This window comes from Dipteris shenzhenensis, chromosome 8 (genome assembly GCF_047967505.1).
Source record: "Dipteris shenzhenensis isolate YYH24624 ecotype China chromosome 8, Dip_SZ_1.0, whole genome shotgun sequence".
Lineage (NCBI taxonomy): Eukaryota > Viridiplantae > Streptophyta > Polypodiopsida > Gleicheniales > Dipteridaceae > Dipteris > Dipteris shenzhenensis.
The window spans coordinates 23427180-23442615 of record NC_141603.1 but is presented as its reverse complement, the minus strand read 5'-3'; the positions used below and the strand labels follow the sequence as shown (position 1 = coordinate 23442615).

General features: G+C 41.7%; 1 pseudogene; it reads right to left on the bottom strand.

Moving 5' to 3' along the window:
- Positions 1-2279: 2279 nt before the first annotated feature.
- On the bottom strand, positions 2280-3840 carry LOC147899304 (uncharacterized; annotated as a pseudogene).
- Positions 3841-15436: the final 11596 nt, after the last annotated feature.

Here is a 15436-nt window from a genome sequence, read left to right as displayed (position 1 = left end):
GTTGTGTAGCTTCTCATTAGAAAGTTAGGGTTGTTATTATTAGAGTCTTCTTGGTTTGTAATAAGCCAGCAAACTTAGTAGAGTTGAGGCACAGAGTTTGATTAAATAGACAGACTTATTGTGTCATCTATTTCAACTTCATCCATTTGTGTATCGAGGTTATTTATTGAGTGATTCGATTTAGTCTATGTGAAGAGTGAATATCACAAGAAAGAATTGTACATTCACTCTGTTTTCCAACAAGTGTGTGCAAGGAGCGAGTTTTGGAGCCAGTTTTTTTTGGAAACCCACTATTTCTTATTCCACCTATTTTAGTTAGTCCTCTCTCTCTCTCTCTCTCTCTCTCTCTCTCTCTCTCTCTCTTGTTGTGTGTGTGTGTGTATGCGTGTGCGTGTGAACATAACAATGTGTGTGTGTGTGTGCATTTTCTGAGCGAAATCTTCCGAGCGTCCGAGCGAAGGAAAAAAAAAGCTTCCAACTATGCATAAATATGGCAAAAATCGATCAGAAGAAAACATAGTTTCACTTAGAAATATGCAAAGTATTATAGCAATGCCTATTTTATACAAAAATCTTTAGGTGAATCTGTAGGAATGGTGAGAGCATAATGGGATGGCTTTTGAAGAAACCCACATGTAGAGTAGACTTCTCTATGAAAATTCCCTTATGATCCTTCTTACAACTTTTACGTAATAGGGGGTGACATTGAAAACCCTCTCTCAACCTATCTTCATGAAAGAGTTTCTTCAAAGAAAACTCATTGAAGCAAGCCATCCAGGTAGGAGCAAAATCTTCCGAGCGTTCGAGCGAAGGAAAAAAAAAGCTTCCAACTATGCATAAATATGGCAAAAATCGATCAGAAGAAAACATAGTTTCACTTAGAAATATGCAAAGTATTATAGCAATGCCTATTTTATACAAAAATCTTTAGGTGAATCTGTAGGAATGGTGAGAGCATAATGGGATGGCTTTTGAAGAAACCCACATGTAGAGTAGACTTCTCTATGAAAATTCCCTTATGATCCTTCTTACAACTTTTACGTAATAGGGGGTGACATTGAAAACCCTCTCTCAACCTATCTTCATGAAAGAGTTTCTTTAAAGAAAACTCATTGAAGCAAGCCATCCAGGTAGTTTCGCCAGCGAAACCCCTTTGAAGCAAGTCTCCCAAGGTAGTTTCGCTGGCGAAACTACCTTGGATAGCACTTTTAAAAGTGACATAACTTTCATATCCAATGTCCAAATATAGTCATTCAACCACTCAAATTGATCGAAACACCCCATTTGAGCACATCTATGAAGTTATATTTTGGAAAATCTTCCATATATAGTATTAAATATTACATGTATTTTATGAGAGTGATATATAAGCCCAAGTTAATACTTATTTATAGTAATTTAAACTTCTTTAGAAACATGTCCATAAATATGCTATAAAAACACTAAAAAGATATTGCCATATGATATAAATGTGTTAATAAGTAATTATATATGCATAGTATTATTACATTGAGAGTGATTATGAGGAATGTTTCTTAAAGGAATCAACACTTTTTTAAGGTAATAAGAGGGGTACAAAGGGATGTCTCTAAATAAGAAAATTATGTTGTGTAAAAATGAATGAGTAACTAGTCTGTATATTTTTATGATAAAGGGATCTAGTTCTAGTGAAAATAAAAGTGTAAAAACCATGTTTCCTAAAGAAAATTTTTTTAAAAAATCTATTGAAAAACACGCTCGGATAAACCTGCTCATAGGTTTTTGCTCGTAAAATTGACGCATCCCTTGCATGCAAGGAATGCCTTCCTCTCCATCACTCGATCCATGAAATCCTGACAACTACATGCTAAGTTCTTGGCAATGTCAACATTATAACTTTCCCCCATCACTCTAGAGTTTTCAGCGTCTATCTTGAAAACTTCATGTTTCAAGGCTTTCAATACTGTGTGGTCCTTTACTATTCCTTCTAGAGGAAGGGCAGAATTGATCCTTGTAGCTACAGCTTCCGAGACTCCTAGTTGATATCTTGGTGTAGATGCATTCAAATGACACTCTATCGATACCCTGTGTAGAACAAATCCTCCTGTCTCTAGGGAGTTTATCTCATCCTTAGTAGATTTGTTCCATGAGCTACTGGCCATACTTGTGGAACTCTAGTCGGAGAATTTTTTATTGAGGAGAATATATTCCAGGCATGGTCCACGTTGTCATTGCAGAACCACATGTATTGCCTTTGTGAGCCCACTTGATTGCTTGGTTGCTTGTGCGAGGTGGACCACTCAATCATCTCCCAAAAGGATGGAGCTAGCACTCCTACTACTGTGTTCTTGGTATTTTCTTGCACTTTTCCTGTCAAGCACCACGTACTGTATAATTGAACCTGAGCCAAGGTTGTCCATTCGACTATGCATTATGTTGCTTCTAAGAATGTAAAGAAAACACATTTGCATGTACTTGCCATTGGGTTGGCCCTGTATGGTTTACTTGTGCCTTTGGATAAGAGGCTCCAACTCCTCAAGCATTGCCATCAACTCATTTTCCATAAGGGAGATGCCCGAGTCATGGATGAGGGTACTTGAGACTATTTTTTTTGCGACTACCATTTGTAGGTCTCTGGGACTTGCTGCACTAAAGTCCTTCACCATCTCTTCGACCATTCACCTAAGTCTTTTATGTGGGCTCTACAGGTATGTCTTTGCACCTCATGATTGTGTGTGCCCACGTGGAAAAAGAGTCTCGTCATTTTGGACCCTGCCATCACATAGTACGCCACCCATTTGCATTGCTTCAGAAGAATGGGGGACCGTTTGCAAAAGAAATAGGCCAAGGTTCCCAAGCCTGTAACAGACATTCCAATAGTTGGGATGTTGTTGTTCATTTTTCCTACACCAGACAAGAGAAGATTATAATATGCAATCAAAGAGACATAGTCAATGTTCTTTAACTCAATTTCTCAGCAATGGGTGTGCTATGGACTGACCTATCCATGCAGTGCGGTTCGGCAATCCATTAATTGACCTTCTGGAGCAAAGGGGGTTTGCACACTCTAGTTCATCTAGGAAATGTCATGGTTGTCGACATTGGTTTCATCCAGCACTGGTTGTCATACTTTTGCTCCATGCTGTCCATTGCACTCACTCCATGTGGTGTGGGCAGCAGTAGGAATGCAATGTTCCCATTGTACATTGTTGGAACTTCCATCAACTTCTCCACTATGGTTGAATTGTGCAACAGTTGATGAAGCAATCGATGACATCCCCCAGAAGACTTGATGTATGATGACATGCTAATAACTACTTGAGGACCCTCCATTGCATATATTATATCATTTTCATCATCGATTAGTACCATGCCATGGCCTCCTAATGTTTGTTCAACATGGCTTGAACTCGGGAGCTCGAGCTTCTTGGGCTAGCCATGAGATCTATTGTGGGTGTAACTTGTGCAATGGATGCCTTCCCTCGTGCTCAGAATGATGGGTCCAACTCGCATGGTCTTTGCCTCAAATTGGCCGGGCTTTGCATGAGATCTATTTTGGGTGGAGCATGGGCAGGTGCTCTCTTTCCTCTCTCCAGCACATAGTCACGTGACAACTCCGTGTTCAGCATGTACAATTGCCCCAATCCACTTGCCTGAATGGCTTCCACTTGTGTAGTTTGTAGGCGGCCATTTACATGTGATGGCCATCACACAAATGCCCTTGCCTGTCATGGGGTCATCCTCACTTAGCACAATGGTTCCGCCATTTTCATGTCGTATCATTGGCTTTGACGAGAAGGAGTTTAAATAGATATGCATTTCATTGAGGTTGCTAGAACTTACACCAGTTGGGCTGGCCATTGCAAGAGGGATCTGAGAGAGAGAGAGAGAGAGAGAGAGAGAGAGAGAGAGAGAGAGAGAGAGAGAGAGAGAGAGAGAGAACAACTATATAAAGACCACATATTTGTCAGACCACATGTAAATATTAAATACTATTTGTCAGACATCAACTATATAAAGACCACCTAAACCCCTTGAACCCCCCCCCCCCCCCCGCCCCGCACATCTCTCTCAAGCTCTCATTATCTCTCAACTCCTCCCCCATACCGAATGCAGGTCTTGCAAACCCAAACTTTGTACCGTATCCTCAATCTGCATCCTAGTAAGAATGGCATCACTTGTATTCAAGTGAGATGAAATCGTATCTTATACGATGAACAAACACAATCCCGTGGCTCAGGCACGCATCCATCAGACATGAGCTAGAAGGCATTCGATTCGGCAATGTTGGTGTCATCATTTCAAGCATGTATGAGAAGGCCCCATTTAAAGGAATCAACAAGGATGGGGCTTAAGTGGACCTCAAAGAGAACACGTTACTCGTGTGGCCCGTTGAACAAGTGGTGCGCTCCTCTATCATGTCTTTCTTTCTTTGCATCGGGCTTTGTTGGATTTTTCTGAACCCATTTTACCAATTTCTATGAGCAGAGACTTGATGATATAGCCCAGCCTGATATACCCCAGTCGGATGATGATATAGCCTAGGACATGCCTCTGATGGGGAGTGCAATTCTGCGAGAGGAAGATTGCGTGGTCCCAGGGGTGCTACTTCAACACAAGGGGGCGATAGACAAAGAAGGACAATTCAACTCAATCCCTCAGACGTGCAGGATCTTATCGATACATCATCGATGGAGGCTTGTCCTTGGAACTTTGTGGAGCCTTGGCGACATCTACTGGGGATAGTGTCGGTGCTGCTAAGGGGGATTCCAAAGGAAAGAGGAAACTTATGATGCAAGAGAGTTTAGTTGAAGAAGAGGATGATGAGGAAAACGAGTTCCTCAGGCGAGTAGCAAAAGTGTGAGCACACCCTCTTCTCGGGGGCAACATAGCAAAAGCAAAGGTCGATGTGCACCAAAGCAATCAGCTAGAGAGGAGTGTGAGGACGATGATGAGAAGGATGTGGTTGGGGAGATAGCATTGAGAGAAGACAATCATACGGGAGTGCATCGAGGACCACAGCTACAATCATTCACTGTGAGGCACGGAGTGAGAACAAATGTTTGGGCTAAATAATTTTTTTTCCTTTATAGGTGGGAAAAAATATCCCTTTACCACTTGTGTCAATTTCTCCCAATGCCCACTATTCATTAGATCACATCCCGGTGTTAGAAAATACCCAACGGAGGGTACACATAGTAGAAGACTTGTAGTAATGCCCAAGAGCTCACACAGTGTGCCTGTGGGATGTGGAATCACATTCTTCTTTACTTAATGTGCATTCAATAGATGTGCAGACTCATCAATATATAATGAATTGGCCAGATAGAGAAACCACCAAAATATATATTTCTGTCCAAAACTATGGACACAATACAAGAGAGATAGATTCAGAGTCCCACCAATGGTGTGGTCCTCTGATCTTACCACAAGGTCCTTCTCCTATGAGCTATTTTCATAATATGTTTGATGACAAGGCAACGAATGCATGTGCAAGACACACATGACAAACACTTGTGCCCAGTCATGCATAGCCATAGTGAGTTGTTGGATACTAACTTTTGAAAGAAATGAAGCGAAGCAAACTACAGTGTGAACAACAAGCTCTTGAAGATACATGTCAACTCCTGAAGTTGTTTGACCCTATACTAGGAGCAAGATGGTGCAAGCAAGTGAATTGTGGGGATTATAGGTGAAACGATAACAATTAGATGACAAGCTTGCATATAAAGTGATTGTTTATTGAAATCACTTTTGGTTTGTAAGACTGATGAAGCCCTTGGGGGTGATCAATGAGGAGAGGCTGCATAGCCTCGCTACGTTGGGGTTGATCGAGGATGATAAAATAAGGTCTGTGGAAGCTCTGGCAAGCGACGACAAGGGGAAGTGGTCATGATGGGCATTCTTGAGCGTATGCTTCAGCACACCCTAAACCCACAATGAATAGGCTGCTTTGGTTTTGAATCTGTGGGGGTTAAAGGTCACTGTGCCTTTACCCTGGTTATGTACAATACTCAAACACATATATAAATGAATGAAAAGAAGATTAGGGTGGTTCTGCACCCACCAAAACTTGTGTGGCTCTCTGTTTCTCTCTCTCCCTCTTCCATTCTTGCTTCCATTGAGAGCACTCTCAACTGGTATCAGAGCCCGGGTGATCTAGTTGAGCATGCGTGAATGCCTAGAAGCTCAGCAGCTCTATGGGAGGAAGGAGAAGCTCTGTGGGAAGCTTTGTGGGTGACTTTACTTGCATCCGAGTGTGCAGAGACCTTGGAGGAACCTTTGGAAAAGTCACTTTGGTTTTGCGAAGTGGTTTTGAGAGCCTGTTAAGTGTTTTCCAAGAAAAAGTCGTTTTTTGAGCTTTTCCTTGTTCCGTTCAATGACAGAGACTCTGTATTGACTTGTAGAGGCAACTATTGCTTACTTTTGGTGTCCACTTCACTTCAAGAGCTTGGAAACACCTTCATTCTTGAATCTGGGATCATTTCATTGGATTTCTGACTCACTGTGTCAGTTTCTGCGTTTTTCTGCCCGAGTGTTGGAACTCAAGTTTGGAGTAACCATTTGCAGATCTGTCAGTTCCGGTGGACTCAGGAGGTCCTAAAACTTCTATGTTGCTCATCATTCGCACTCCGGTGGAGTTTACAAATAGCTCTGTTTCCAAAAACGTTTTTCAGTCCATGTGTTAGACCCAGTGATTGAGACCACGGTTTCCAAAACTGTCTGTCCATTACGTTTCAGATGCCCAAAAACCCCTACCTGTTAGTTCTTATGCGATTTGATGGAGGATTTTCAGAGTTATAAATCTCTGTGTATTCAATTTCATCTCTCTTTTATGCAATTTTTCATTCTAAGGTTTTGAAACCTTAGATTTATGCCACATGGCATTAGATAAGTGTTGATTCCCATTTCTCACTCATCGATTGGGATTTTGGAGTTCTAGCAGAAGAGAGATATTTGCAGATTTTCTTGCTGAGTCTAATTATGCAATGGTGCCCATGTTTTGAGGCATCTCACGTTCTATTTTTAGTAGCGGTCTTTTTCGTGGGACCATGATTTCTTGAGCATACCTTATGCAGATCACTCGGTTACAGTTTGAGCCATGTGTGCTCATTCATGGTGTGCATTGGGTTACAATGGATGATTTATAGGCAATTCGGATGCATTGCGATCCTTATTAGATGCACTGATAGGCCCAGATTGCCTTGTGGGATGCTATTTTTATGGATGCTTTGCACATGGATGCTATTTTATGCTGAGGGACAGCTTTGACACATTGCAGGTGATGCACGGATAGTGCTATGCTCTCTTGGATGAGATATTATTAATGCATATGCCAGTGGACGGTGTTTATGCTTGAGTCATTTGGCACTTATTGGCATTTTCTTTTGGGCCAGATTTGCTCATATGGATGCATAGTATATGCACATGAGTCCGATGCTTTGAGACATGAGTTTGGTGATATTTCACTCTATTGTGGCATACACATTTGGGTGCACCTAGTATTTGGTGTGATTCTCTCTTGTAGGCACTAGCATTTGGGATTTTTGCTTCATTTGCATCATGGCATCCTCTTCCATGTCTGAAAAGGAGTTTTTTAGCATTAAAAAGTTTGATGGGACAAAATTTTCTTTGTGAAAAGAACAAATAAGGGATGTGCTTATTCAAAAGAAGCAGATTAAACCCTTGGTAGGGATTGAAGCTAAGCCTGCAAATATGTCTGAGGATGATTGGAATGAGTTGGATGCATTAGCAAAATCTACTATTAGACTTCATCTTGCAGAGTCAGTTTATTTCACAGTAGTAAATGAGCAGACTACGGAAGATTTGTGGAAGAAACTGTGTGCCACTTATGAAAAGGAAACTACCTCTAATAAAGTTTACCTCATGAAGAGATTGTTTGAGCTGCAGATGAAGGAAGGGGTCTCCATTGCTTCTCACTTGAATGAATTCAATATTATTTTCAGCCAGCTTCACGCTCAAAAGATGAATTTTGATGTGGAGACTAAGGCAATATTTCTCTTATGTTCATTGCCATCCTCATGGGATACCTTCCGTACAGCTGTCAGTAACTCTGCACCTGGTGGAGTACTGAAATTTAATGATGTTGTGGGTAGCTTGTTGGCCGAGGAGATTAGACGGAAGTCTATGGATGGCAACAAGCAAGATGCAGCCTTAAATGTGCAAAGGGGCAGATCACAGTTCAGGGGGAAGTACCAAGAAAGAGGGAAGTCTCATAGCAAATCCAGGGCATGGAACATTGAGTGTTACCATTGTGGCAAGAAGGGCCATATGAAAAAGGATTGCTACAAGCTAAAAAGAGACAAAAAGGATAAGAAAAAGAATGCAATTTGGGGTGCAAATCAAAAGGAAGAGAGTCCAAGGGAGGACAAAGGAAAAGTGAAGATCGAGGAGATCAATGTAGTCACACATGATAGTGACAATGATGTTCTCTTCTTTATCTGCAGAGTTGCTTACCACTTCAGATGATGCATCTTCCCAGGATTGGATTTTGGATTCTAGTGCTTCATTCCATGTTACTCTCCATAGGGAATGGTTCTCCACTTATGACAGTGGAAAGACAGGTTGCATGCATCTTGGAAATGACTATGCATGTGACATAGTGGGAGTAGGTGACATAAAGTTTTCTTTTGCAAATGGGTCTGCATTTATTTTGAAACATGTGAGACATGTGCCTAAGTTGACCAAGAGTCTTATTTCAGTGGGTCAACTAGATGATGCTAGTTTTCACACCACTTTTGGCTTTCAAAGTTGGAAAATTCAGAAGGGCTCTATGCTTTTGGCTAGGGGTGCCAAGTGTGGGACTTTATATCCCTTACATGTATCAGGGGTATTTGATCATGTTGTTGCAATAACCGAGCAGCCAAGCACTTCTTTGTGGCATTGCAGGTTGGGGCACATGAGCCAGAATGGAATGAAACTCTTATGCCATTTGGGTTATGTACTACATTTGAGTTTCTCTGATTTTGAATTTTGTGAGCACTATCTCTATGGGAAGCAAACTAAATCAGCCCATAAAAGAAGGGGAAAGAAAGAGTTTGAAAAGCTTGATTTGGTGCATTCAGACATATGTGGTCCCATGCCTACATGGTCATTAGGCAAGGCTGAATACTATGTGACATTCATTGATGATGTTACTAGGAAAGTGTGGGCTTATGCTATAGCTCGAAAGAGTGATGTGTTCCAGGTATTTCAGAAATGGCTGGCCTTGGTTGAGAATTAGTTAGGTAGAACACTTAAATGCCTACGGACTGACAATGGTGGAGAGTATCTCTCTCATGACTTTCAGCATTTCTGTGATACATGTGGGACTAAGAGGGAGCTCACATCCCCTCGTACTCTAGAGCAAAATCCAGTTGCAGAAAATATGAACCGTACCATTCAAGAAAGGTTGCAATGCATGCTTTCCAATGTAAGTCTTTCTGGTGGTTTTTGGGCTGAGGCAATGAAGACTGCAGTGCATGTGATCAATAGATCACCTAGTAAGAATTTGGATGGTGGTATTCCTGAAGAGGCATGGAGTGGCAAGAAGCCCTCTTACTCTCATTTGCGTATATTTGGGTGTGAGGCATATGCACATGTGCCAAAAGAGCTTTGAAAGAAGCTAGATCCTAAGTCTAGGAAATGCATCTTTTTGGGTTATGGTGAAAGTGAAGAGATGGTCTATTGTCTCTAGGATCCAAAAGCAAAGAAGATCATATGTAGCCATGATGTAGTCTTCAATGAGAAGAAGATGCATAAGGCACCCATGAGGGATGTGGAAATGAGGAGAATCACTTTCTAGGATGTGAATCCACCTGCATATATTGATAGACAGCAAGCTGTCCATGCACCAAATGTGCAAGAAATGGTACCACCAAGTACTCCCACAGGTATACAATCAAGGGTAGATGATGGATCCTCTATTGGTGGAAATGATGAGCGAAATGTGGCTAATATGCAGGTGGGACAGCAAGCTGAAATGCCCTTAAGAAGATCATCTAGAGTGTCTAGACTGCGTGATAGGTTTGTTCCATTGGTAGACTATGTGATGCTTATTGATTACGGGGAGCCTTCTTGCTACAGAGAGGCTATGATGCACGAGGATCAATGCAAGTGGGAGTATGCTATGCAATCAGAGATGAGTTCACTTATGAAGAATAAGACTTGGGACTTGGTTTCTTTGCCACATGGAAAGAAAGCATTGCCATGTAAATCGGTCTACAAAATGAAGGTCACAGATGATGATGTGCCTAGGTACAAGGCCCATTTGGTCACTAAAGGGTTCAAGCAAGAGAAAGGTGTGGACTTTGATGAGATATTCTCTCTAGTTGTGAAGATGACCACACTTAGATGCATGCTTGGAGTAGTGGCATCAGAGGATATGGAGCTTATGCAGATGGATGTCAAGACATCTTTCTTGCATGGGGATTTGCATGAGGAAATTTACATGGTGCAGCCGGAAGGCTTTAAAGAAAAAGGCAAAGAGCATTTAGTTTGCAAGTTGAAGAAGAGTCTCTATGGTCTTAAGCAAGCGCCTAGAGAATGGTATCAAAAGTTTGATGCTTTCATTTGGTCCCAGGGTTTTAGAAGGAGTGAAATTGATCACTGCCTCTACACTAAAAGGGCTAAGGATAATAGCCTGATAATCTTGGCACTATATGTGGATGATATGCTATTGGCTAGCAAGAATACTTATGAGCTAGATGCATTAAAGGCCAAGTTGCATGAGGCCTTTGATATGAATGGTTTGGGACTTGCAGGTCATATTATTAGTATGCACATCACGATCGGAGTAGGAAACTCCTTTGGCTTTCACAAAAAGACTATGTTACAAAAGTATTGCAGCATTTCAATATGGAGGAGGGGAAGGCAGTGAGTACTCCATTGCCTCCATATGTGAAACTGAGCCATACAGACAGTCCCAAATCAGATGAGGAAAGGGCCATGATGGCCAAGGTTCCTTATGCATCAGCAATTGGAAGTCTTATGTATGCTATGATAGCTACTAGACCAGACATTGCATTTGCAGTGGGAGTTGTTAGCCGGCATATGGCTAATCCAAGAAAGAGGCATTGGGAGGCAGTTAAGTGCATCATGAGGTACATGAAGGGTACCAAGGAGATGTGCATATTCTTTGGTAGAGGACACATGCGTGTACTTGGGTACACAGATTCAAACTATGTAGGACATGTGGATAGTAGGAGATCCACTTCTAGTTATGTGTTCACCCTTGCAGGTGGTGCAGTGTCATGGATGTCTCGTGCACGAAAGTGCATTGCTTTGTCTACCACAGAGGCTGACTATGTTGCAGCCACAGAGGGTTGCAAGGAGGCTATATGGCTTTATCGGCTAGTGGGAGATTTGGGGATTCATACACGTGTACTGACATTGCATAGTGATTCCATGAGTGCTATTTAGCTAGCACAGAATCTAGTCTTTCATGCAAAGACCAAACACATTGAGGTCAGGTATCATTTCATCAGGGAGGTACTTGAGGACAAGCGCATAGAGCTTGTCAAGGTTCATATAGATGATAACCCTGCAGATATGCTGACGAAGAGTCTACCTAGTTAGCGGTTTGAGTATTGTCATGTATTGATGGGCATTGGATAGTATGCTCACTGGTTGTTCTCCCTTAAAGGCACATTGTCCTTTAAGTGGGAGGTTGTGGGGGTTAAAGGTCACTGTGCCTTTACCCCGGTTATGTACAATACTCAAACACATATATAAATGGATGAAAAGAAGATTAGGGTGGTTATGCACCCACCAAAACTTGTGTGGCTCTCTGTTTCTCTCTCTCCCTCTTCCATTCTTGCTTCTGTTGAGAGCACTCTCAGAATCATGTTATCATTGCTCAATTGATGAACACTTGTTTTGGGTGCTTTTTTGCAAATGGAAGTGTGGTTTTCAGGACCTAGCTAAGGCGGGAGACATTGTGGTCCAAAATGCATGAAGATGGACTCCACATTTTATGGCATTGGAGAAATTTCTACTCAGTGCCAATAAGTTCTTTAGACACATGCAGGAAACCAAGCATAATTATGGGAGTGCCTCTTCATGCGCGTCCACAAACATTTCAAGTCGGTACTTCCTTGATAGCCCAAGAAGGTGCAAAAATTACAAGTTGGAGGCATGTGTATCGGTTTGCTTTGATGGCGCACGTTTTTTTATGAGATGTATTTGTGTTTCATAGTGGAAAGACTAACCTGGCAGGCTCGGCCTTTTGAATGTGCTAGTTTCATGTCTGTAGAAATGGTGAACCAAGATTTAAGCCATTTGCCAGGTGAGTGCAAGGATTGGGCAACGGTTATGATCCGAACGCATCAATGTATAAGGAGTTCTAGTTGGATCAAAAGTGGCTGGAGGAAGTGTACAAGAAGTGCCTGTTATTCTTGGACTACCCTATAGGGGAGCACCCATGGGAGGAGAAAGAAATGTACATGATGTACAATAAACTATGGGGGCCCAAAGAACCACATAGGCCTGCAATGATGGTACGTACAAACTCAAGTGTGCCCCAACAGATTTATCTTCTAGGTTATTTTATGTACTTACAAAGGACTCTACGCTACAAGAAAGTGTAGCAAGCAAGGTGGGGGCATGGGTACAAGACAAGATTGTGACAAAAATTAAGTTGGATTAAGAGTTGCATGGACGTTGTTTTTTATTTTTTAGAGGGCCTCAAATAATTGGCAATGTATTAGCTTCTACAAAAATAGAGCCACTAGCCACATAAGTTAGAAGAACCCAAATGCGAACCCAAATTGGATCTATAGGGGGAGAAGCTCAATGTGGAGATCAAGGTGAGGAGGAGCTTCGTGTGGCAGAATTTCTAGATGCAGCTAGGTAGGTGCTTAATGAATTACTGACACAAAGAAGTCAAATGGGATTGCTACTTTTGGCCCTCAATCCACCAGTGTAGGTGGGGGTGCAACTGTGTCCACACATATGATGTTTTGATGGCATGATACTTGCTTTATATGATTTGAGGGTTTGACGCTACTTGCTTTTTTAAAATAGTAGAGGCTGGCACCTTCTAGGTGTATTTTCTTGTCATGAATATAGCTTAGGCTATGCTACACACTTTTCTTAGTACAACGAGGATAGTAGGAAGACAACAAAGAGGCAAATGTTTTGTTCAAGGAGTTAGGATGCTCCACATAACTCACTCATTTTGAACCCAAAGTGGACCCCATTTGAACCAAGACTTCACACATGAAGACACCATGCTATGAAAAAATTTTCCAACCCATTCCACACCATTTAGGCATCACTGACGTGGGCCCCTTTTTGCACTAATTCACTCATAAATTTCAACCGTGACCTTGGATTTACAATTTGTCTGCACCAGCACATTTCCCCACTCACGTGGGACAATCCTAGGCACACTATTAACACGACGGTCCCTACTACACTAACGCATCTTGAACCCCCCTAACACACTTACATCAACAACCACACTTGTGGAAGAGCCACCCACTCCATCTCTCAACAAATCTGCATGCAACTATGCTTCAGCCAATGCTGCTTCTAACAACCCTCTGCCTCGAATTCCCCCCTTGAAATTCAACCAATCCCTTTGACGACTCCACAACACAACATGGTAGATCATTGTCGTGATGATGATGACCTTGAACTAGAAGCGAATGGGGACAATTTCTTTAACCCTCACAACAATTTTGGCCGCAACAATAATAATCAAGGAAGATGACCCTTGGGCAAACTTGAACTTCCCAAATACAATGGCCGGGGCAATCCAAAAAGATTCCTCCTACATTTTAATGCCACATGCTGAGCCGGATATCAAACAAAACCAAGGTCGCATAGTTCCCCATGGCTATAACTAATGAAGGCTCTGAATGGTACCTAGACCTCCTAGTGAAAGAATGTGCCACATGGGACCTACTGCAAACCGAATTCAAGAGGCACTTCCAAATGGAGAGACTACAAGATGATCCCGATCTCTAGCTAAGCAAGCTCAAGCAAGGTTGGCAAGAAGGTGTATGCATGTACTTGGGCAAAATGAAATGCTTAAATGCCAAATGTGACCCATGCCCTAGCGATAAGTACCTCACAGTCTCGTTCATTGCAGGCCTAAGAAAGAAATCTGAAAAGACATGAATTTAAAGATGCTATTGAAGCTACTAGTCAAAGAGGGGAGATTGTGATAGATAGGGAGCAGGAATTAGCATGAGGCTGTGATCTAAAAGTATGTAATCATTTTGATTTTATTTACATTCATCTATAACCTTTTTGTATAAGCTAACAAGAATCCATTATCTTTGTAGTACCATTTGTTCAATGCAATGTGGGTGTATGGTAATCATTGCTGAGTAGAGAAAATTGATGTAAGGCGTAACACATTTGATGGCATAGTTAGGTGCCCACAAGCACAATTAGGTGGTGGAGAGCCACATAGGATGATTGAGAGAATCTAGGAGTAGATTGAGGAGATGATTGTGGAGCTCTGAAGTCATCAGTGATGTCAGTGAGCATGTATGAGGTGCCTACTTAAGGACCTCACTCTTCTTCATTCCATAATGCAAGTATTCTGAGTTTGTGTTCACTCTTTGCTTTCCTTTCAGCTTACCAACATGGTATCAGAGCCCTTTGATCCCCCTTGAGCCCATTTCTGCCACATCATCATCTTCTTCTTCATCTTCTTCTTCCCCATTTTCCTCCTTCTTCCCAAAATCTTTGAGAGCTTGGTTCTCTGCCTACAAATGACCATTGCCCAAACCCTCTGAGCTGTAAACTCCTCTAGTATGGGCGAACTTCCACCTACAAGAAATTGAAGAAAAAACGTCTCTGTTGGCTGCCATTCTCCAAACAGTGCATTTTTTGCCATTCTTCTATTGCTTAATACTCCCTGCCTACTTCATTATTGCTTGAGCCCTCTTAGGAGTAGATGGGCGACCTCAAGACAAAGATTTTGAGTCATTTTTCAGCTCATTTGGTTCAGTAACAAAGGAGAAATTGTCAAAACTTAGGGTTAGCCTATAGCAACTCCCCCGAGCAATAGCGCACGCCATTTCGTCCAACCTCTGTGCTGGATTCTCTCTGGTATATGAGCTTTCTTTAGCTTCACAAATCCCTCTTTTCCTTGCTTTGAAGAGTGAGCTACAAGCCCTCCAAGTTTAGCCTTTTGGTTTTGATAGTTTTGGACAAGTTTTTGAAGATGATGCTACATAAAATGCTACTCTAGCACTTCTAAGTTTTTGAAGTTTTCAATAGCATCAATACAAGTGTGGCTTTAGTTTTTCTTGAAGTGCTAGACCTAGTTTTGATTGGAAAGTATTCATTTTAGCCACCTTTGTGAAGCATGTAAGTGAAAGCATCATTGATTGAAATTTGGTCACAAGACTTTGCTACATTAAATGCTTATATTTTGAAGCATTTCAGTTGTTATTCTAAGCCTTGTAAGAGAGAAGACAATGCCCAATACCTGGGTTAG